We start from the raw sequence: 26,066 nt of genomic DNA on the forward strand, positions 1-26,066 counted from the left end.
AGGATACCACGCAGGGGCACCCACAAGACGACGACTGGCCATCCCCCACAAGCCCTGTGGCAAGGCAACATGAGGTGATCAGCCCCTCTGTGACACCACCGCAAATGGGCATGGCCCAGCAGAGGCAACAGTCCCTCGACCAGGTGATCGTGCAACAGCAGCAACTGGCCACGCTCCTCAAGGAGCATGCTGATGAATGTGGGGGTACTAAGGCAGCCATAGAAACATCAACTGAGACACTTAGGTCAGAAATGGAGAGAAGTACAGAGACACTAAGGGCACAAATGGAGAGAAGCACTGAGAGCCTGAGGGTACAAATGGAGAGAAGCACCGAGAGCCTGAGGGGGGAACTGCATGCGACGTCCAAAGACGTATGTGCTGAACTTGCCGCTGTATGCCGTGTGCTCACTGAGCTCTCACAAACCCTTAGGGACATGCATGGACGTGAGCAGGCAGAGACATCATCCGTTGCAAGTTCCGTCCAGGGCAGCCCCCAACGTAGATCTGGGAGGAACCTGCGCTCCACAGGCAGGGGTGCCCCTGATACCCGGAGAGGGGGCTTGCAATAGCGTCTGCCCACTGACAATGAGCATCTTTGGACACTGGTGTTCGGGGGGGAGGTAGGAGGGTGGAGGGGGTGTGTTGGGCTTTCTTGGGTGGCGGGTCGATGGGGTGTGTAACATAATTTCACATATGCTATAAACATTTCACAATCATCCAATGAGATGTGTGGACATTGATCTTTGTGTACGAGGCCTTTATAGGCGTACAGTCCATATTGTGCATGTTCCAGACACACACAGTGCCACAAGTCCCGTGTCCATGTATCAGCCACCAGGCGTGAGTGCTAGAAGCATGAATCTATGATAATCTGACGAATTTCACGGCCCTCCTGTGCCTCGCGGACTCCTTGAGGTGCTGCCACATCCCCAACCTCATCATGACCATCTTCAGGTGCCTGCAGTTCTGCGTCAGGGGGCATGGGCACATTTCTACGTACGCACATGTTGTGTAGCGTGACACATGCCATGACCATCTTTGCAACCTTCTCATGGCGGTACAGGAGTGCCCCGCCAGACCTGCTGAGGCAGCGGAAACGAGCCTTCAGTAGGCCGAATGCCTGTTCTATGACTACACGGGTACGTGAGTGGGCATGGTTGTAGTCCTCCTCATGCTGGTTCTGTGGGTTCCGGAGTGGTGTAAGGAGCCATCTCTTCAGTGGATACCCGGCATCACCTGTATGTGGACAATAAAGGATGTTTGTGGAATGACATTGCTACGTACGCACCCCCCCCCTTCCTGCCAGGTCATTGCCGCATCACATACCCCACATTATCATGCATGAAATGAGACTCACCGAGTAGCCAGGATCTGTTCCCTGCGTGTCGCTCCATGTAGCGTGGTATTGTAGAGTTCCTCAAGACCATAGAATCATGGGTTGATCCAGGAAATCGGGCACAACAATGTGTAATGATCCTGTTGGAGTCACACACCATTTGTACATTAAGAGAATGATATTGTTTTCGGTTGCGGTACTGGGCCTCCATGGCATGTGGGACAACCAATTCCACATGGGTGCAGTCGATGGCACCAATGCAACCCGGTATGCCGGCAAGTGCATGGAATCCCACTTTTGTGTTCGTAATTTCCTGCTCCGAGCGTGGTAGAGAGATGTAGTCGTCTGCGTGCTTCAGGAGGGCATCGAGCACTTGCGATAGTGTCCGTGACAACAGTGGCTGTGAAATGTCATGCAACTGTCCGACTGTGTGCTGGTAGGTGCCTGTGGCCAGGAAGTGGAGTACAGACACCACCTTCAGTAGGGGTGGGATGGCAGTTGGGCTATCTATCATGCTGGCAAGGTCAGCGTGTGTCATGTCCACAATGGCGGTTATGGTGTCCCGGTCCAAACGGTAGAGGGTGTGGATCTGCTCATCAGTGAGGTTGAACGGATGAGCTCGGAGGCGTGGGATTGCGGGCTGCCTGCGTGGTGGTAGTGGCTGTGCTGGTGGGCCTTGCTGGCCCTGCCTTGCCCTCCTCCTCCTCCTGAGTCTCCTCTGTGCGGCCGGTTGTTGTAGTAGTTGGTGTTCGTCTTCTTCTTGAAGTTGGAGTACTTGCAGTGCTATCAGGTCCCCCAGGGCCAACATCGCTAGTCCTGCCGGTAGCATTTTGGAGTGGGTGTGGTTGTGGGAGGGGGTTGGGTGTGCAATTTATGTGTTTTCAGGCAGTATAGCCTCCACCTGTGGTGATTCATTCCACCTGTGCAAGCTGCAATCCCCTTTGGGCGAGCACGTCCCGCACACAACGCTGCAATTCGACGCATGGCATCTTGCTATTGCAATCATGTATTAAATTCCGATGGCAGTGGAATATGGGTTCATATGTTCATTCTGCTATGGTCCCATTGTTTCACATACTATCTTTACAGTCGTGAACAAACTTGTGAAGGGTCAGTGGAATGTAGTACTCGATTAACGGTGGACCCTCATGCAACACTGTACCGAGGTTCACCGACGGGCGGGGCGTCCCATTTGTGAGTGGAGGCAGTTGCCATTTGCACACACTGCCGCACTACATGGATGAATTTGTGATTTCAAGCGGTCACAGATGCCTTTTCGACGTGATGTTGCAAATGAGGAATTCGAAGGACAGCGCTTTCGGTTTTCAGCTAGCGGCGAGGAGACGCCCACAGGTCTGACTGCAGATATAAGGTTCTATTGTTTAATGTCCTTCGGACAGGGGCCATGGCGAGAATGCAATGATTGATATGAATAGTATGGGATGCGCAATAGCGTAGTGGACGATAAGGCAGGACGTTCCCAAATACATGTTACTTCACAACACTAGAATTCCGGGCTGGAGCACAGTGGATTTTGCAGACTGCATTACGCACAGACTCAATGGAAATTTCACATGTTATGTGAGTAAATAATCAGGCGTTTTCATACCGGGATGAGGGAATGATGTATGGATGCATGGACAGATGATTTAATTGGGAGTTTACCATGTACATGGCTTTTTGGAATCTATCCCCTTCCCCTGCGCTATGTGATGCAGAGCTGCCATAGTGGGACCATCGTCTATCTGCCCTTGTTGAACCCTCCCTGTCTCGACGCGCCTTCAAACACTTGTGTCTATGCACGTTACTAATCTCATCTAATGGATTCTGTTTTAACAGACGCATGCACACAAAGACTTGTTTGTAATAGTGTTTTCACCTCGATTTATATAGTTATGATTCGCAAGTGATTTTTGGGTGGGAATAATCCTTTTGAGTGGGCTAACATGCATATGGCTGTAGATTTAGTGTGATCATTGAAGTGAGTGATTCAAATTAAGTTCTGATGCCCATACCATTCTTTTTCATTTCATTTGGGTGACAGGTATCTCCTCCCCTTTTGCCGCTGCCATCTGTATGCCACTCCTGCAGATGGCTTTTACTCCCGACACCTGCTGCTTCGTGTTAATCAGTGGAGCACCATTACGATCTTATGGGACGATCGTCAATGGGCCACATGCCCTTACGCAGTGCTAGTGGCTAGGAGCAACATATCGACCTTTCAGCTGGACTAGTGCCTACCTAATGGGACGGCCCTGCGGTTCTAGGCGCTTCCATGTTGCCTTTTTGAACGTGAATGTAGCCCCTGTGTACCATGAAGGAACAGGGCGTCACACAAGAAGAAGCTGGTCATTTATTGCGGATGCAGCCCACAATAATGAAATATATTTTGGAGTTCATGACCTAATAGCTGTATGGGCTTGGTGATTTTGTTGTGCATTAAATTTCTATTATGATATTAACCGTGTAGCGTTATTCTTTGCAAGTAATGTAGCATATTCCTATTTGTGGAGCGATGTATTGTGAGAAGATCTGCATTGGGTTCCGGCTTCTGAGTATAGTTGCGTGGTACTGTACTTGGCGCGTTTGCCTACGAAGCCCAGTGAGGTCAGGGATAGGGGCTGCCATTATGACTGTTTTAATGATGTCATGCTCAGGGGCGGGGGATTAGCTTTTGTGTAACAGATGCCGGTCAGCCAGGTGGATTGGTGGAATGATGTGATTATCAGAATATGGCTGGTCACAGGTGCCTGTGTTTGCGTGCGTTTCTTGGAGGGAGACTGAGGTCATGTCCATTGGAATAGCTTCTGTATTCGTGCCATCTGTGCCCTGCAGCTCCCATTGGCCCCTCTTGAGATGGGCCTGGCTGCTCAGTCACTCTGCCAACTTGTGTGGTACATGCTTATGCTGATGGTTGGTTTGTTTACTAGCAAGAGTACAGGGCTGGTGCAGTCTCCCTCAGGTTACTGCTTTGAATGTTGCCTTACACTGGTGTCAAGCGATGGGGGCCTGTTGTTGTTTTGTCTCATATTTCAGTTCATATTGCTGTACTTGAACCTTCACATGCCTGTGCTGCATCAGTACGGCAATAGTGACATGGCAAATATGGATGGCCACTCACAAGGCACTTGGAGCCCCTACATTCATTTGTTCGTTGGCATGCATGGGTGACTTGTACATTTCACTGGTTGCATTGTGTGACTTCATTGCACCTACGAGGAGTTGTGCAATGTGGCCAGGGAGTGGTGTACAGGCACTCAGTAGGGCCATTTACGGTTGGTTCGCGTTGCCGTACTTCTCACCATGGCGGAATGGTACTTTCCGCCATGCTTGATGGCGTTAGGTAAATGTCCGCTAGGGTCAGAATTCGCGTACCGTTGCGCCATGGTGGTAATTACGGTTTCGCATGGCGCGCGTGCGCGTACTTGGTGCAGTTAGCGTTGGCGTTCACTACGGTGTCACTAATGGCATCGTACTTTACGGTGACGGGTCATAATCGCACCGAGCGCTATTCGATGGCGGTATTGCATTTCCGCCATCGTTTTTCGATTTCCGCCAGGGTCGTAATGAGGGCCAGTGTGATTATATTGTGAACTACATAAATAAATATTTTGACTTTGCAAACCAGCCTGATTCCTGGTTCAGTGTGACTGGGGGGGGGAGGGTTCCAAGAGAGGGGCGTGATATAAGTGGTACATCGTTCAGAATAAAAGAACATTTAGACACAAACAAATAAGGATTTCAGTTTTGCATTACACACTAGGCGTTGACGTAGGTGAAGTGCTGGATTGAAATCACTTACAACCTATCTCAAGTGAAGGTATTAAATCTTGTTTTCATTGGTTGTAGGATTAAAATACAGGACTGTTCCCCTGATGAAGAATATATGAATATTCGAAGCGTGTTTAGCAAGATAGTAATGGTTCTTTATTTTTGAAGAAGTAGAAAGAGTCATTGGGAAATCATTTTTACCACTGTAATATGAATTTAGAAATGGTCAGGAGGTGATAAACACATTGCAAAACAAAAACGGTGATGGCTGGAAGGTTTGAAATTAATCCTAACCTCTGTCATTCCTTGATATACATTGCATGTGTGGCTTTATCTAATGTAATTTACAAGTTGATGTATTGTTTTATTAAAACATATTAGAAAACCAGACATAACTTTATTCTAGTGTGTGGCCCTAGCTATTGCTTTCTGCCTCAGCCTTTGTTAATCAACTCATCCTAATTTGCCTTACGCAATGCAACATTTCCTTGTTTCTAAGTGGACTCATCTTCCTGTCCAACTTGCTGAAATATTTGCTACTATTTCTGACCTTGTTCTAATTCCTTCTCAGCTGAGAGAAGGGACGTTCCTGACTTCAATTATAGATGTACTGTTTTACGACCATGATCTATTCAGTTTACAATGGTATGATAGGATATGATATGGCATTTATAACGCGCCTATACACAAGTGTTAAAAGGCACGAAAAATAAATATAATGGTCATGGTTAAACCATAAATCCAATATATATGTCTCTAGCTGATACATTCAATATGCTAACTGTTTCTAAGTGCTCTGATTATGTTATACATGTTTCCAGTGAATGCATAAATCTCCATGAATCTGCTCAAAAGTTCCATAGTGCAAAGTATATTGACTGTACAGTTCAAAAGGGGCATTGCCATTTAATTCATGTTCAAAATCATATGAGGTGACTCATATTTGCTGTACTTAATTTTAATCACAAACGGATATTAGATACTAGTTGTTGAATGCAGATAGTGGGGCTTGCAATACTAATATGAATTGCTGAAATAGACTAATTCATGTCACACCCAACGCCCCAGCCTTTCATCTCTCCCCTTATCCATAACAACTATGGTCACATTCTTCCATTATCCCAAGAGTGGTGTCTTATGGTTTGCAGTCTTATTTACGTGACAGAGTCAGATTGTTCATTGTGTATGTGTGACACAGAGCATTGGGACTGACAGTGGGGGCTGCCAGGCAGTGAGCGTTCTGTGGGGAGACAGAAGTAGAATATTCTGCCCTTAGATATGCTAAATTGCTTCCTCTTCAGATTGTCAGCGCATGATGATATAGCCTACATCAACACTCTTACCTTCTGGCCTACCACAGTATTGGAAGTTGTCACTACTGTTACTTGATGGCACTGCCTATGCATTGCCCTAGCCACAATCAGGGTGAGCCCTGAAGAGCATCCGTAATAGCCTGCACATGTTGCAGAGACTGTTCAGCTATTAAATCAATGCACGCCTGGTGCTGCTCAATGTTGTTCAGTCTGCTCCAGATCGCTTCAAGTATGTAGTGGTGCACACTCTGAGGTTTGCAGACAGGGCTGGGGGTTCCACCCAGCTAACTGTCCCCCCACCCAGCGGCACCCACCAGTCCAATGTCATCACCATCAGTCCCTCTGTCAGTGTCCTGAAACAGTTGGCATCAGTGAAGCAAGTTAGGAGAGGGTAGGAGGGGCCTAAAGACTGGTTGGCAGTGTCACCCCAGGGTTGGCTGCTGAAGTAGCCCATGAGACATGCAAGTTGGTGGTGCTTGTGGCAGGTGGAGATGTTCTATCAGAGTCAGTGTCTGTAGAGGTGTTTTCTGGCATGCCAACTGCTGGGGTGGTACCATTCTGGCAGGTGCAGGCAGGTGCCCCACAGGTAGTGACAGCAGATGTGCTCTTGGCAGGAATCTTCCAGTGGATGACAGGACTGCAGGACACAGGGCTGGATGCCAAGATGCTGGTAGTTGGTGACTGACCCTCTTCGTGGCAGGCTTCAGTGACCCTGTTGTACTGTACTGGACCCAGATTCCTCTCCCTGGGTATCCTGTGAACCTGTTGGGGGATGAATGGAATGCAGTCACTCAGTGTGGTGAATGGTATATGGCAGAAAAAAACACTCATGAATTGCAGAGGATCAACGACTGCAAAGGATAATGAGAAAGTGGTAGGTTTGTGTGCAGGGAGATGTCTATTTGATCATTGGGGATCATGGGGCCTCTGATATGCACACACCTAGCTGGCGGTGGCAATGTAATTTTGTGTCAGGTGTTTGTTGTTGTCATGTGCACCTTGTTGTTTACTCAGAGGACTCAGCATATATTTCCATGTGCCCCACACAACACTTGCAAGGTTGGACTACGGCAAAGAGACATGATGGCTTGGCCTGTCATTTTTGACAATGTTAATTGGCACAGGCATTGTTAATATGACATTATGATGAGTTAGGTCAGTTTTTGTATCACCAGATTGAATGAGGTCGCATTTCCCTGGATCCAATAATACATTTGTGCCTTCACATCATCTGGCCATGGTGTCCATCCATGGGTTACAAATGCATTTTGTTGCCACTGCATTATTGCCATGGCCTCTTGATTGTGGCCTTAGCCACAGAATTGTAGCCTTCTGAATCTGCAGCCTGTCATATGGCTAGGTTAGGGAGACAGGTTATGCATTCAAATCACAGAGATGACATTCCTACTCATCATGCTAAGGTTGACTGCCTATTTCAACCCCTGCTCTTCCAATTCTCTCTATGCCAGTCATGTGGAAGATACTGCTGGTCTTTTCCTCCCAGTATGTGAGAGTGAGTGCCTCGATTGTGCCACCTAATGTGGCAGCTGTCTCCCATTGGAGGAAGGAGATTAGGGTCCACACCCAGATGTTCAAGTCATTTCTCCTCTTGCAGCACTCTTTGTTTTCCTGGGGTACTGTGCCAACAGCAACCACCTTGTCACATGTGCCTGTGAAATGGCATTCGTCCTCTGGAGAGTTATTTCCTATTGCTGTGCCCCAACCAGCTAACCAGCATGGCTGACCACCAATTCTGCAAGACCCTGGAACTCAACCACGCTGAATTTTGTTTTTCTGAGCTGCATTTCGGGCACATTCCCTTTGCCTTTTTTCCCTAGCATGTTTGGCACTACTTGTAGAGTTGGGTGGTAAAAGGAAATGGGTGTTTGTAACTGGGTTGAGTTTTCAACAATGCTCACCACTGTGTTTACCATTTCCCGAAAGACACTATTGATATGATTGTTATCCAGAGCATTCCCTTCACCCCGAGGGGAGTGTCTATCCCCCCCAGCAGGGGTTGTGGTATGAGTAAGGGAAGGAAAAATAATGTACCTGTCATTGTGCAACAGTAACGAGAGCATGCAATAACCCCTGCAGTAGGCAACTGTTCTCAATTGCCAACACAGGTGAGGTTTACCAATGCCACATATATTTTTATTGACAGTCCAGTAACTCTTTATATGTGTATTAAAAGACATGTTCCATATAAAGCACATTAATAAAACAATGGATTTAGATGGATGCCCCACTCCTTAAGTTCATGTTCAAATACGTATATCTCAGTAATGAACACTGAATGAATTCTTATTACACTCTCATGTAGAAAATGTATCTTTTAATTATGATAAATGTTTAATAAAGAACCATTTCCATTATAATCATCACTATAGACCACACACTTGAAAATGAAGAAAATCATTCATGGTAAATCTGAACCATTGTCATTGCCACAAGATTAAGACTGATCAACCTTCACCAAGAAATCAGTCACCTTAAAAACCAACTACTGCCTTACCGGGTCATGATAGGCAACTTCACAAATCAAGATAGGCAACCTAGCACCTGCCTCACAAAATCACTAACTGTAAAGGGTAAAAAGATATGGGATGGACAGAATTGGATGCCTTGAAAACCCAAAATTCAAGAAAAAAGAAAAGAAAAATAAATTGAAAAAATCCAAAAAAGCCACCTATTACTGCACCACAAGCTTTTCATCAACATTGCATCAAAAATAGGATGCAATGCTTCAAAAAGAATTAAATGTCCATTAGACTTACTGGTGCCAGCATATAGCCAATCCATAATAATGTGTCTGCTCTTAGGCTGTGAGCTGAAATGGCTTGGGGGGAAAAAGAAAAGATCTTTCACCAAGCAGCTCAAAAAGATTTCAAGTTCTGCTTAAAAGAAAATTCAAAATAGACAGATTCCATCTTGGGGCGTCCAGAATCTAGTAAAAGAATTAGGAGGTGCTTGACCCCTCCCATCTAGAAAACCTTGTTGGTCTTCCTGCTCAGTCACCCTGAACAGCTGTGGGCAGGGGCTGAGCTTTCTTTTGAATATACTCTTCAGGCCGTCCCTATTCCACGCCTACAAGCCCCAAACTTCGTTCAGCACTGAACATTTTTCTAAACAAAATATCAAGGACACAAGTATCATCAGCTAATGGGAATTGTGCCAACAAACATGTTTAGCTGACAGCAGCTTTCTTGTCTTAATAGTGACCAAGGACATGTCGTCATTAAGCCCCAGGAATTGTTCCAACAAATTTGTCCACAAACTACAGAACCCTGTTTAAAACTACAGAATAAAACTATAGCAAGGAATGCATTTTGTAGTTCCCAATATTTGCTGTTATCTATGTTTTGTACTTTGCGAGAACATTGGCCTCCATCACAGAAAAAGCCTATATTGCAATGAACGGCAATGTTTACACAAGTGTGTGATGCACCCGGTTTAAGGCCATTGGCGCGCAGCCACGGCTATTGGAAAAACCTCTACTGTACTTCATTGCAAGATGCAAAAGCAAATCTTGCGTCTTGCATTTCACTAAAAATGAAAGTGCTTTTTTTATCACACTGTGCTTTTAGCAAGAAGGCCCGGTCTGCGGTTCAGACCACATGCTAATATGGGCAGACATGGGGAATACATGTCATCTGCTCAGTGCTATCTTTACTAATTTTGCTGGTGAAATTACCATTCTGTAATTCACACACTTTTCCGATGATAATTTGTAAAAAAAATATTTAATGTGCAACAGTTCATAGAGCATTTCACAAATCAAATATAAATATTATACATACAATTACAATACATAAAATATAATAATAATATAAAACACCTTCTCTCATAGCAGCAGCATCCCTAGAATCGCCTGGACAGTGCCCAACACCAGTCAGTGAAGCTTTGTACATTATTTTACTGTTGCGCTCACCTGGCTCCCACAGGGGCGTCGATCTGAACTGGACAGCTGCGGTCTCCACCAATGTGACGCGTAGTGCCGAGATGACGGACTGGACTGGCCCACCTAGCTTCGTTTGCTTGGCCCGTAAGAATATTCTTCTGCAAATGGAGAAAGGGAATTAACCACCCGTGGAGTTGAGCGTTGACCCCCACTCCCGCTGTTCTCCCCACTGATCACCTTTGATGTCCCCTCTTATAGTCTCACCTGATGGTTTGGAAAGATGAGCTCTCCATCCTGCATTGAGCGCCTTTGATGTCCCCTCTTATAGTCTCACCTGATGGTTTGGAAAGATGGGCTCTCCATCCTGCATTGAGCGCAGGGGCGCGTAGATAACCAGTTGCTTCACTGGCTCGAAGGAATTGGTGAGTTCCAGAACAATATTGACTCTGAGATTCCCGGCAAGACACCATAAGTATGTAGTTTGTAAGAGTTCAAATGTCTGACTTTCACTCTGTCCGATTCCTAGCAGGTTGCAGCTTGACCCTAGCGAAGAGTTCATCGTGGCAACCGACAATATTCAGGTAAGGATTTGTATTATCCAACACAGTTCGATAAAATAATGTCAATATGTAACCTGTTGCTTTCTCCCTTATTCAGGCGCTGAGAGAAAGTATGAAGTCTCTGGGAATAATGCCTCCGGCGGTAAAATCAGGTAAGTCTATTGTGGTGAGGAGGTTTCCCCTTGTTTGTCCCTTTGTTTCACCTTGCTGTCCTTTTGTTTCCCCTTAGGGGCCGGGGTTCGGCGAGGATGCAGTGGAAGCTGCGCCGACCTGTGAAGAGGAACAGTACCCCTGGTGGTAAAATCAGGTAAGTCTATGGGGGGTAACTAATATTGCCTCTGTGTATTCCCTTGGCTCACCTTGCTGTTCTTGTCTTCCCCTTAGGTGCCGGAGTGCGGTGGGAACATGCAGAAGGATGCGGTGGAATGTGAAGCTTCTGCGAAGGTTGATGAGTTCAGCACGGCGTTGCAGCAGGCGAGGCGACGCGCATAAAATAACTTCTTTCTTCCAGCTCGAAGGCGCGATGGATTGGGAATTCAGGTAAGGATCAAAGGTATTGCTCTTGTTCTAACATTTTCTCCTTCTTTCTCCCTTTTTCTAGGAGCTCCAGACTTGAGGCGGGTGTGGCAGAAGACTGGATGCAGACTTGCAGGCACGGTGAGTGTTACGCTGCTGGATGCAGAATAACGCAAAGCCTATGGCGCCAGGACTAACTCTCCATATGAGCCTGGCACCATAGATGCCAGGACTGCACCCAAATAGCCCCTAGCAGGGGTTGTTGGGCTTGCTTGGAATAACTTGATGCCTGCTTCCGGGGTTGCTGGACTTGGTCTGGGTCCCCGGGGGTAGGCATCATGACAGCACTCCCCCCCAAGGCCCCTCCTAAAGTCGTTCTTCCCTGTGGTTTCGGTTTGTCTGGGAAATTTCGGTGACATTTTTTCACCAATCGGGGTGCATGAATGTGGTCACTAGGTTCCCATGACCCTTCCTGTGGTCCGTAACCTTTCCAGTCGATTAAATAAAAAAGTTTTGACTTTATCAGCTTGGAGTCCAGGATGTTCTTAACTTCAAATTCGGGTTTCCCGTATACAAGGATGGGGTCTGGTGGCTTGGTTAATCTTGTCCCTGGTTGCACTGGCTTCAAAAGTGACACATGAAAGACGGGGTGAATTTGCATATTAGCAGGTAAGTCCAACTTGACAGCCACCGGGTTGATAATGGCCTTAATAGAGTAAGGTCCCAAATATCTGGGGTTAAAGGTCCGTGTTCCCTTTAGAGGTATATGTTTTGTGGCTAACCATACTTGGTCCCCTATCTGGTATTGTGGAGTATCACTTCTATGCCAATCAGCATCTTTCTTGTATTTTTCTTTTGCCTGTTTTAAATGTGCAGTTGCTTCCTTAAAGGCTTGTGTAATCGTAGCGTGCAGATGGTCCACTGCGGGCATTTCTAAGTTTTGGGGTGAGTCAAGGTCTGAGGTTCGAGGATGGTGCCCATATAAGGTATAAAAGGGGCTTTGTCCAGTTCCACAATGTACTGAATTATTGTATGCATATTCAGCGATCCAAAGAATGTCTTTCCAATTACTTTCATTCTGATGTAACATACAACGCAGGCATTGTTCGAGAGTCTGGTTGGTCCTCTCCGTTTGACCATCGGTTTGGGGGTGGTGACTGGTCGATAACCTCACATCGATTTGCGCCAATTGACAACATTTTTTCCAAAAATATGAAATGAATTGACTGCCCCGGTCAGAGACCAATACGGACGGAAATCTGTGTATGCGAACAATGTTTTCGAGGAACTCCTTGGCCAGGATTGAAGCTGAAGGTAATCCCTTTAAAGGAATAAAGTGGGCCATCTTGGAAAAAATATCCACAATAACTAGAATGGTGTTAAATCCATTGCATGGGGGTAGATCAGTAATAAAGTCTAACGATAAGGTGTGCCATGGTGTAAGCGGAATGTCTAAAGAGTCCAGCTGTTTTTTTCTTTTGACTTTTGTTTTGGGCGCAAATGCCACAAGACATCATGAATGATTTAATATCCTTTCGCCAGGTGGGCCACCAGAATTGTCTCTTAATTTTAGCTTCAGTTTTTGAAATACCTGGGTGCCCCTCCATTAGGGTATCATGATAACAGGAAATGACTAGCTCTTGTAGTTCCTTGTTTGGCAGAAATAGCCGCCCTTGGTAATAAGGTAGGTCATTGGTGACAGAGTAGTCCGGGCCTTTCTTTACTCAGTCCTGCAGGGCTGTAGAATCAAAGAGTTGCTGGATCTTTACCTGAATGTCCTCTAGTGTCTGTAGAGTAGTATTACCAAGAATCCTTTGTTTTGGAAATTATAGGTACTGGTTCTGGGTTCACTTCTGCCTCTCCCATCCCTATTTGGGATAAGGCGTCTGCTTTACCATTCTTACAACCTGGTCGATAGGTTATCACGAAATCGAACTCGGCAAAGAACAATGCCCGTAGGAGTTGGCGTGACGATTGGGCCTTGGTTGTCTTTAAATACTGTAAGTTCCGGTGATCGGTGATCACAGTAATGGTATGCCTGGCACCGAGAAGATAGTGTCGCCAAGCCTTGAAGTCGGATTTAATGGCTAATAACTCCTTGTCGGTAACCGAATAATTTAACTCGGGTGCCGAGAACATTCTGGACCAAAATGCTACTGGGTGAAGCTGGCCAGTTTCAGGGTCCTTTTGAGACAGGACAGCTCCCATGGCTAGACTGGATGCATCAGTTTCCACTATGTATGGGAGTTCAGGGCGCGGGTGCTTTAATACAGGTGCATACGTGAATTTCGCTTTCAGCGCTTGGAAGGCATTTTCAGCTTCGTCAGTCCACATAAAGCGTTTATTTTTTCGCAAGAGTGCTGTGATGGGATGTACAACATGTGAAAAATCCGGGATGAATCTGCGGTAGAAATTGGCAAAGCCGAGCATGCTTTGTACTCCTTTAACTGTACTTGGTGATGGCCACTTAAGGATTGCATCCACCTTTCGTGAGTCCATTCGGACTCCTTTTGGGGTCAGGATAAACCCAAGGAATTCAACTTCTGTGGCATGAAAAATGCATTTTTCCAGTTTTGCATATAGTTTGTGCTGGCGCAATTTCTCAAAGACTGCTTGGACGTGCTTCACATGGTCAGATTCTGAAGAGGAGTATACTAGAATATCATCGATATATACGGCAACACAAACGACAATGAGTTCATGAAGGACATCGTTCATGAAGCATTGGAAGGCTGCTGGTGCATTGCACAACCCGAAAGGCATCACCTGGTATTCGAATAACCCATACTTAGTGCGAAAAGCAGTCTTCCATTCGTCACCCTCTTTTACACGTACCAGATGGTATGCCCCCCGGAGATCTAACTTAGTGTTTATGCAAGCGTCCTTCACTTGGTCTAGTAGTTCAGGGATCAGAGGCAATAGGTATCGGTTCTTAACAGTTATCTAGTTCAATGCGCAGTAGTCTATGCACGTTTTGAGGTCACCTTCCTTTTTGGGCACGAAGAACAAAGCTGAAGATGCAGGAGACTTGGATGGGCGAATGAAGCCATTAGCAAGGTACTGATCTAAGTATTGTCGTAGGTGAAGGTTCTCAGGTTCCATAAGGGCATAGATCCTGCTACAAGGGGGTTGTGCACCGGTATGAGATCGATTTGACAATCATATGATCTGTGAAGTGGTAAGGTGTTTGCCTGTTCTTTTTGGAAGACATCCTGGAATTCTTGGTATTCTGGAGGTCGTTGCACGACTGCTGTGGTTACTGTGGCCAGGCCTGCGTTCAGATTTTTCTTTGGGTAACAGGTTTGTGCACAATCCAGGAAGGTTATTCTCTTCTCTCGCCAATCAATACAAGGAATATGTGTTTCCAGCCAAGGTATCCCCAGTATTATTTGGAACTGCAGGGTTTTGATTAGATCAAACACAATAGTCTCTCGATGCCCATCCTGACCCAATAGTGTCATCTCTGCGGTGGAATGAATTACAGGCCCAGAGGCAATTTCAGTTCCATCGACTGTGTGAGGACATCTGAGGAGGTTTTTTGGCAGAGAGTTAGATTCATCCTGGAAGCCAATTCGTAGTCCACATAGTTTCCTATGGCCCTCTATCAATGTATGCCCTTACTGCGTGCATACGCAATGGCTGCCTTGGATCTACGAGGACCATTGGTATGATGAAATGCAAGGTCTGAGTATCCTTCTTCAAGCTTGGCAAGCGGACCGCTACGTTTGACGGGCGTGGTCATTTCCTGAGTCTGACTCCATATGGCTTTTATCAGCAGCTCCTACCACCTTCTTGGGTGGTTTTGACTCTGAGATTCCCGGCAAGACGCCGTAAGTATGTAGTTCGTAAGAGTTCAAATCTCTGACTTTCACTCTGTCCGATTCCTTGCAGGTTACAGCTTCACCCTAGCGAAGAGTTCCTCGTGGCAACCGGTAATATTCAGGTAAGGATTTGTATTATCCAACACAGTTCGATAAAATAATGTCAATATGTAACCTGTTGCTTTCTCCCTTATTCAGGTGCTGAGAGAAAGTATGAAGTCTCGGGGAATAATGCCTCCGGTGGTAAAATCAGGTAAGTCTATTGTGGTGAGGAGGTTTCCCCTTGTTTGTCCCTTTGTTTCACCTTGCTGTCCTTTTGTTTCCCCTTAGGGGCCGGGGTTTGGCGAGGATGCAGTGGAAGCTGTGCCGACCCGTGAAGAGGAATAGTACCCCCGGTGGTAAAATCAGGTAAGTCTATGGGGGGTAACTAATATTGCCTCTGTGTATTCCCTTGGCTCACCTTGCTGTTCTTGTCTTCCCCTTAGGTGCCGGAGTGCGGCAGGAACATGCAGAAGGATGCGGTGGAATGTGAAGATGCTGCGAAGGCCGGTGAGTTCAGCACGGCGCTGCAGCAGGCGAGGCAACGCGCATTAAATAACTTCTTTCTTCCAGCTCGAAGGCGCGATGGATCGAGAATTCAGGTAAGGATCAAAGGTATTGCTCTTGTTTTAACCTTTTCTCCTTCTTTCTCCCTTTTTCTAGGAGCTCCAGACTCGAGGCGGGCGTGGCAGAAGACTGGATGCAGACTTGCAGGCACGGTGAGCGTTACGCTCGCTGCTGGATGCAGAATAACGCGAAGCGTGTGCTGCTCTTCGGCGTGGTTTAAATAGCCTCCAAAGTAGTCCCAGGTAAATATTCCTCCCCAGCCCCACCCGAGTAAAAAATAGTCCCTAGGTAAAGTAGTCCCTTCCAAGTCTCTTTTGGCTTGGAGCTCTTCCAGCATGGTCTACATCAGGTAAGTTTGCAGCATGGTCTGCATCAGGTAAATTTTAATCTATGAGCCTGGCGCCTATGGCACCAGGACTGACTCTCCATATGATCCTGGCGCCATAGACGCCAGGACTGCACCCAAATAACCCCTGGGAGGGGTTGTTGGGCTTGCTTGGAATAACTTGATGTCTGGTTCCGGGTTTGCTGCTCTTGGTCTGGGTCCCCGGGGGTAGGCATCATGACATTTACCTCCCTACCTTCAATTATTCATAGTCTATCATGCTTACAGGACTGTGTAACATCATTTCCACCTGTTTTCAAATCCTCTAACGTGCTATCTTATTAGCCATGGGGCCTCATTACAGTTTTGCTAGTGCTCTAAAAGTGCAGGTAAAAAGCCCCGTAATTCTGACACGTGCACCTTTACCCCATTGGCAAAACAGAAGTTTGCCAGTGGGGGCATTGATTTACCTCCAGCCAAATTGCCAGATTAACCAGTACCAGTAATTCCAGTGTCAATAATTCCGGAAATCCCCTCCATGGAGTCCTATGGTACTCCATGGAATATGGATTTACCGGCATTTCTGCCACATATACTGAATATTTCGCAGTTTCAAGTGGCGGAAACGGCATTATCATTTTGGTGGCATCCTACCGGCATTTAGACAGTAAACCTTAAAATCATTAGACTTTATATTTTCATAATCATATACAGAAGCCCCTATGTGTTCATATAGAGATTTCCCAATATCTTATAGGTAGTCATGACATGTCGATTGGTAGCTGCCATATTCTTAATACCACAAATACTACATGTCCTGTTTTCAGCTGAGGTTTTCAACTCTGCGCCTTTCACTGTAAGAGTGGGAAGATAGCCTAATATAAGTAATACAAAAAAATCTCCTGATGATAATGCTAATTTAGCCAAAAAAGTGAGGATTTGCAGATCAGTATTGGCTTTGCACCAATTCAGCTAGGCAGCGAGCTTCCTGTGGGCTGACAGAAGTGGAACATTTTGTCCTCAGATAAACTGCAGTGCTTCTTCTCCATGAGCTCTATTACATTCTGGCCTGCCACTGAATTGGATGTTGTCACTACTGTTACTTGCTGGCAGTGCCTATCCATTGCCCTAGCCATACATCGGGATGAGCCCTGAAGAGCATCCCTAACAGCCTGCAGAAATGTGCAGCTGCTGCTCTGCTATGAATTCAATGCACTCCTGGTGCGGCTCAATATTGTTCTGTCTGTGGTAGATCTCTTAAAGTATGTACCGGGACACAGTCCTGAGTTTTTCAGAGAGGGCTGGGGGTGCCACTCAAGCAACTGTCTCCCCACCCACTGGCATTCCCCAGCCCGATGTCAGCACCATCAGTTCCTGTGTTAGTGTCCTGAAACAGTTGGCATTGAATCAGTGAAGCAGGTTAGGAGAGGTCAGGAGGGACCTATAGATTGGTGGGCAGTGTAGCCGCAAAGGGTGGCTGCTGGAATGGTCCACAGGTCACTGGTCTTCAATGAGATGTGCAGGTTGGTGGTGCTTGTGGCAGATGGAGCTGCTGCATCAGAGACAGTGTCTGTAGTGGTGGTGTCTAGTGCAACAACTTCTGCAGTGGTGGCATTCTGCTTGGTGCAGCCATTTGCCTCTCTGGTAGTGGCAGCAGATGTGTTTTTGGCAGGAATCTTCCAGTGGATGAGAGGACTGCGGGGCACAGGGCTGCCTGCCAAGATGCTGGTAGTTGCTGACTGCACCTCTCTGTGACAGGCTGCTGTGACCCAAAGTGAAATTAGATGTTACTGCCCTTTTCCTGGCCAAAATTTACCTTTTTCAAAATTGTATTTGTGAAAAATCAATCAGCAGATGTTTTGATGCCGTATATATTTCGTTTTTTCAAAAATCAAATTTTTGTGTGTGTTTCAGGACCCAAAAAATTGAATTTGATGGAAATCTAAAATTTCCAATCAAAAACAAAAGCACCCAAGTATTTGGCAGAACAGGGAAAAAACACCCAGCTAGAGAAAACACACATGGTGGCAAATGTCATCAATTTCACATAACCACAAACAATGTTTTACCCATACTAGTGCATAAGTAAAGAGTCATAAATATGCCCAAATCATTAAACACATCAGAGCGATTTCAAAATGCATAAAGCAATCATGTCCCAGGCAATCGATTATCCAGAAAAACACCGGGCCTCACTGAAACTCATAATCAAGAACTGTCAGCCTAAAAAAGCACATTATCTCTTCATCAGGGTTTAAACCTTCAGGCTGTTCAGCATATAATCTATTAGTACCCGGTGTGCAAACACTGCGGGAAACTCTTACTTTGGATTGGATAATTTCCAAGCCTTACCGTAGTGTAATTCCTTTCACGCAGCGGCGTGCCCCTCGCGCCGGTGTTGTTCCGTTCTATGCGTTGCATATGATATCAGTTCCTATTCATTACTATAGAACAACTGGAATCCAAAATGGCACCCTTGTGTTCCATAGCAATGAAGCAGTAGGCGTGTTCTAGTCATTTTTCAATTAGCGCACACTGCAACTGCCACCTTCATAAACTGCACATAGAAATGCTGGACAAAAAAACCCACCACCATTAGTATCCCGGGGCTTTAAGCCCCAGAATACTAATGGCAATAAGCCCCTCGCCGGAGGGACATTAACAAATAAGGTTTGGTAAGGCTTCGTTTAGGCCCTTGCTACGCTCAGGCTTGTAACTATGGGTCCCAGGAGCATTATCTTATGCGGTAATGGCCCGCCTGCTCAGGGCCTATTGCCTTAGTATCCAATGGCCTCCCTGTCTCCTGAAATTAGAAACCTGCGAAAAAACAACCATGGCACTCCAAAAAGGGGTTATCACTGGTTAGGCAGTCATTATTTTTCAAATGGCCCACACATGCTCCTAAATGCACATTTTCAAAGACCAGATTGTGGACCTACCGTATTGTTATTGGCAGGGTCCAGGAACACCATAAATTACATTAGGAATAGTGCATGTAATACATTGTTTGATGGTCTATTTTGTGCTATTGCTCCTGTGTGTCATTGATTGCAGTAGTGTAATGCTGATTGCAGTAGTGTAATGCATTTTTGCAGTGATGCAATTGCTTCACTGGCACAATCAAATGTCATTGTACCAGTCAATAAATAGTTCCTGTAACACGGACCCAGATGTGTGCACTGATATGTGCTGTGATCTTGTACACATCCCAAATTCATATTGAACTATCAATCCCATTGACAATAGAAGGCATTACAATGAATGCTATTAAAGGGGCTAACCAAATTGAGAAATGACCTAATTATTTTGACCGAAAAACGAAAATTACTTTAGGCTTTTTAATTATTATTATTTTTTATAATGCGGGGGGAGTCCCCCCACAGACCTCCTGACCTCCTACCGTAACTTATACCCTTACCCCACCGACCACCCATTATTTACCATACATATACCAAAAGATCTACTATTTTCGTTCAAATAAATTAAGTCATTTCTCATTCGATATTTTTGTATTAGGTTATTTGTACGGATCCGTACTAAAGGGGGCAGCTCTGAATGCACTAAAAAGCATTCCTATATTAGATCAAATTGACAAGGTCATACGTCATTCCTATACCGCCACCTAATACTACTGCGGTGTACACCACCAATCAAAACTCAAGCTGTCTCCAAGAAAAGCAATTTACGCACAGGCTCGTTGCGGGCGCCATCTTTACCACCGTATCCACTGGGAAACTGTGGTCATTGTAACAGCGATTACAATTGGATTGCTGTGGGGTAGAGCAGTAAAGGAAGGGCACTTCTCCATAAGAATGCATGAGAGGTAAGGGTAATAACAAGGAAACCCATTACAATGTACAGGCATAAATAACTGAACATGTTTATGAAGGATAACGTAACATGTTAAATAGCACTCAAAACCGCCAATGCGCACCCTTCTAATATATAATGCTAACAACTCCTGAGTGTATTCATTTGTGCACACACTGCCTACTGCTGTAGCTTGCTGCCAGCCACGTAATGCCACAACCAATCTCACTTCAAAGGAGCCCTGAAGACCCATGGCTGCACCCACAGGGCACACAAAATCAGCAATCTGACAGGCGAGAAGGCAGAAACAAGAGACACAGATCTGGATAAGAAAAAAAGGAGCAACACTGAGCACAGATTATCACTAATAAACATCGGAGTCCAGAAATAAAATATCCTGGGTGGGGAGGTCCAGTGTGGACATCTGACGACTTTACCCTGGAGAGAGCGCCCCTGCCATCAGATACAAACAGTGATTCACTGCCAGAACATTCAAACAGATTAAGCCCGCCTTGCAGTGCAGACATGAATGTAATCAACGCATTTGTCTTACTTCGCCAGTGTTAACTGTTTTCATTTGAATCGCTCTTTAAAAGAAATATATGTTTAAAAGAAGCAAAAATATAAAGCTTAACACATACCTCTCTTTTGCCACACCCATATGCTTGGACAAGGTTTTGCACAGATATGCATTCGTTCAATAGAAACGGTGTCCTTTGACATCTGTGCAATGCCATGCTGCTGACAAATATTGATGTGATAAAAAGCAAATGGGGTGTGACTTTTCTCCCAAAGATTATGACAAAATAACTTTATGGAAAGTAGTACAAAGGGAAGATAGGGCTTCTAGGCACTATGCCCAAACCTATGCCGCAACTCTGCTCCAAGGTGATTCACTAATACAGGTAAAACATCTGTAAGTGCTTAGCACCCTTCGACTTGATCAAGTGGGCCAAAGGCAGGGCTAATGCCCTCCAGTGGTTTAAATCTGCAGCGAATCTTTCAAACAATAAGAGCATGGTAATAACCAAAATACAAAATGTTCAATCAAGGTTCTATTAAAGTATAGTCCCTGATTAAGGAGATACCAACTTAGAGTTCAATGTCACTACAAGAGGTGAACATCACATTTGCCAACCCTTTGAACTAGATTAAACTTTGCCTACAAGCTACACCAATCAAGGCTACAAACAGCAATACAGGGGCAATGGTGCTGCCACATGACGACTTTTGCCAGCTGAAGGATCACAGTGAACATGGAACAACAGCATAAAAAAACCACTGAGCAACTATAAACTTGAAACCAACATCCACAGGCAACACATTGTGCAGCACAGTACTGCACATGCAGAGAGTAAACCACAGCTGCGACGTCCCCACTCTAGATGTATACACATTCATTTCATTGGCTGACCGTTTAGCAATGACATGCTCCTGAAAACAATGGCGCATTCACACCACAGCGGCCAGCATCAAATATGATCAGTCAAAACACATAATTACACACCGACAGTACACACTTACTATGCTCCCACAAGGCCAAGCCCTCTACAAAAGAGTGGTAACGTTATATGGCTAAGACAAAACCTGCAACATGCAGAACACATGCATTTTCTTGCAAGGCTGAAGTAGCATGGACTGCAATAGATTGCATGGTGGCATGATCCACCCAGCAGGTCACATGCCCGTAACCCCCCTGTGCCCACCATGCAAGCCTCTCAAGATTCAGTTACTCCCGCCAACAATCAATGCCTCATGCAGCTGTAGGTGACCTTTCCAGTCGTCATTATTTATTTAAAGTATTTATTTCGTATTAGTCTACAACCACCTGATCACACACCAACAGACCATGCAACAACATTTCCTTGGTCACAAACACACATCACTGTATCTCTTATACCTGCAAGACAACTGGGACTAGATGCTCGGAAGTCTCAGGACCAGTGGCACACAACCTCCCAGCCATGCCATCTTTGCCAAGTCAGTATTGCAACAATGCAATATACTACAGCAATAACCACTACCTGGCAATGAGCACCGGGCTCTAGATATGAGCTTATGGCTACATGCAAGACCACACTTTACTGCTGATGAGATCCACGAGCAAACCCCTGAAACACCCAATAGCAATAGAACCACCCCCACCTGTTGTGGTTACAGCAGCCAGCACAACGTGCACATCAATGCAATCAATCATAATGTGCTACACATGCACTAGAACATACAAAAGGTGACCGGTAAGTGCAGTACCTGTCCATCGAGACCTACATTTCACGCAATAATGGAAAGCACGAAAAAGACTTGTTGAAATGATATGATATGATATGGCATGTATAACGCGCCTATACACAAGTGTTTCAAGGCGCGATGAGGCAAAGGAGGGGAACAAGGGAGGACGGACAACGATCCTACTAGGCCAGGTGTCATTCAGATTGCGCAAGTGCGTGGGAAGGGGGTGGGGACAGTGCAGTACATGGGAATAGATAAACAATAAGTGACGGCCAGCAAGTGGCAAGTGACAGCAAGCAATTAGGCCATCAGCTCAGAAGAAACTGAGGAGTGGAGGCCCTGCGTGGACATGACATCCAAAGAGCAGATACCTCTTGAGACCTATCATGTTGTTATAGTTCAGATAATGTTCCTTTCACATCGCTATGTGGAAGGCGGGTTAGGGTGGGGGTGGGACCATGGGGAAAGGAAGTGACAAGGTTTCGGGACAGGTGTCTGTTAGATTAATAAAGGAGTTGAGACTGGTACTGCCATGTGATCGACGAGTACTCGAGGTACCCGAGGTCCAAGTAGTGCCGTCTAGCGCAGCCATAGCGGTCATTCCAGCCCTGGACTGCATACTCATGGCATATGGCATCCCCCATACAATTAAGTACAACAATGGCCCACCGTTTACCAGCTTGGACATTGCTAACTTTGCCCAGCACACAGGTTTCAAACACAGAGAAATCACGCCTCTCTGGCCCCAGGCCAATGGCGTGGCTGAGCGTTTTATGGGGAACTTGAAGAGAGCACTATAGTGGTGCACTTGTCTCACAAAACATTTGAGCAAATGTTGTACCAACTTCAATGTGACTACCGGCACTCCCCTCAAAGCACCACGGGCAAATGCCCAGCTGACCTCTTATTTGGCTGCAAGCTACGGACCTGACAGCGACAAGGACCCACGGAGGGCAACATCACCCGGAAGGATCAGGAACCTCGGGAGAGGAATGTGGAAGAGAAGTAAAAAATGAAGACTGCCGCAGACGAGAGGAGAGAAGCATGAGAGCTCAGCTTCGAGCAAGGGGACATAGTGCCGGTGTGTCAGATCCAGAGAAGAAAGGGAGACTCCGTTACGCACACATCCTTCTCACAGTCATAAAAGTAAAAGGCAACATGGTCACAGCTGTGGACGATGAGGGACAGGCAAGAAATGTGTCCCACTGCAAGGAGTGCTCGGGCAGAGTGACACCGTGCGAAGATTCCGACGACCCTTACTGGGGAGACAAAGATGTTTTGTGTGGTGAAGCTGCAGACGATGACGGTGAGTGGACTGTGAACAGACCACCTTCCCAAAGCCCAGAACCACCAAGGGTGAGCCGCCCTGTGCACGCAAAGACTAAACCCATAAGACTCATTGAAGAGATGGGGTAGCGCCTGACCAAGTGTTTAAAAAGGGGGAAGGTTGTCATGTTACAGGACTTAATTGGCATCAACCTTTTGTTAACAGCTCTCATTTTGCTAGGGGGACATTCCATCTTGTTCTAGTCAATTAAGCATCATTAATGCCCCAAACTGCGGGTAGCCACTTTAATTTGGGAACCAATGAAGGATAATGCCGTCCTATAGACAGACCAGACACAAGGATGTGCCAGCTAGCAGGGTTCTAGGCTCTTTACAGTTTTGCAAGTTCAGGTAAATGGAAGCAATTTTTATAAACACCAATACAAAAATGGATATGGAAATTGACCACACTGATGACTAATACAATCTGGATGGCTTATCAAGATTGTTACGCCACTTCTTTGCATTTTAATCCTTTGGTATACTACAACTTTGAACAAGGTTGTGAAAGTTAATGTTAACGTTAATGGGTATTTGTACTGCGCACCATCACCTCTGGAGTGGTCCCCAGGTGCTCTGGTGGATCTGATAGGAGGGTGTGAAAACAGGGGTGGTGGGGGGTTAGTAGGGTATACTGGGAATAGAAAAGTGAGAGATGTGGTGTGCTGTTGGCAGCTTCAGTTTGGTTTTCACTGTTCGCTGAGCATAGGTGCGGTATCCTTGTCAGTGCGATTCCCATGTGCTGTTGTGCCAGGTTATGTGATGTTTGTATGTTGTTGCAGTGTGGAGAAGTACGGACGGATTGGTGTGCAGACAGGTGGGTGTGTGAATTTCTGTATGCAAACGGTATGTCGAAAATTGAGGTTTTAGAGTTGGGTTAGCAGGTTTTTCCTTCTTCTTTGCATTGGGTTTCTGCACTCAACATTAATGACCAAACTCTTTTTTAAATCTTGTTTGGCAGTTTAGTTGGCATGCCTGTTGTGGAATGGTAGTTTTCCTCTGTAGACTTCTCGTGGTATGTGGAGATGGGTGATGGAGGTGTGTTGTTCTCTCCCTGGGGTTGGATGGTTAGGTTGGGGGATTATTAAGGTCCTTCCCTGGCCATCTAGTGGGGGTGCTTTATCCTGGTTTTGAAATTATGAATCCCTCCCTAGGCTTCCTGTTTCCAGCTCGGTGTGTTTCATAATCGTTTCCTTCTGGTTCGGGGTTGAAGCCATGTTTTGAGTAGTTTTCTGAATTCCATGCGGTCCCTTGTGTTGCGTACGTTTTTTTGGAAGATATTCCAGGTTTTTGATGCTAGGTGAGAGAAAAATGATCCATCAAATTTTCTTTAATTGTATGTTTTTGGTTCTAGGCGAATGTCATTGCTTGATCTGAGTGGTCTTGCCGGGTGGTATATTGGCATTTTCACATTTAGGAACTCTGTGCCTTGGCCGTGGATTGCTCTGTGTGTAATGCACATTGTTTGAACCTTATTCGTTATTTTATCAGTAGCCAGTGTAGATTTTTCAGCTCTCAAGTAATCTGTTCTCTTCGTGGTAGTTTGAGCAGCAGTCTCGAGGCTACATTTTTGATATGCTGACGTTTCTTTAATAGGCGTTCCTGCATTCGTAGGTATAGGCTGTTGGACTAGTATCGATTGATGGAAGGGAACAGCATTGAACTTTTGCTAGCACTTTATAGATGTTTTATTGATCTTTTCGAAATGTTGCAAGTAAACTAACCTAAAACTGTTTTCTATAAATTTGATGGAATCTTGAAATTGCTGATTATGGAGATGAAGAAATGATGCATGAATTGTAGTTTAAGAAATGCACTTTATAACTGAGTATTTAATAGGGCAATATGTGGGGCAAAGTTTAATTAATGCTGCTAAAGGATTTTAGATTTCGTTGTTAGGAACCCTGAATAGGAACTGTTTTTCATCTTTTCCTTTTCTATTTTTAAATTAATATTTTGCTACATTTTATTATGTGAGTTTTATTAATGGAAGATGTTATGTAAATGTCTTTGCATTTGTGTACGGTTTAAATGTGAAAACCAAAACACAATAAAACATAAAACATATATATATATATATATATATATATATATATATATATATATATATATATATATATATATATACATACATATCCTTTCAGTAATCCATGTGAACGAACACAGGAAACTTTAAATTGCACTCCAATCGGCAGACACCAATAACACAATTCTTATACCCGGAGCCACATTCTATGAATAAAATTCCACTATTATTAAATTCCATTGCCCAGGCTATCAGTCATGGCTTCATGACGCGTTTCACAACTTCATAGTTGCTTGTTCACATAAAGTTACATTAAAAAAACATGATGATTTTTATACGAGGCAAACACATATTTTTTTGTTTGTCCTTTCTTTGTTTCCATGTGTCCAGGGCATAGACAGCCCACATATGTCCCAAGTTGTGACGTCCTACCAGCCATTTGTAAAGACAGATGCTTTCACTTAGAGGGCTCCTTAATTTTGTACTCTTCTGGCATATGTCACTCGCATATGTGAAAGAAAGCAAA

The sequence above is a fragment of the Ambystoma mexicanum genome, chromosome 7p (genome assembly GCF_040938575.1).
Source record: "Ambystoma mexicanum isolate Mex_15411 chromosome 7p, UKY_AmexF1_1, whole genome shotgun sequence".
Lineage (NCBI taxonomy): Eukaryota > Metazoa > Chordata > Amphibia > Caudata > Ambystomatidae > Ambystoma > Ambystoma mexicanum.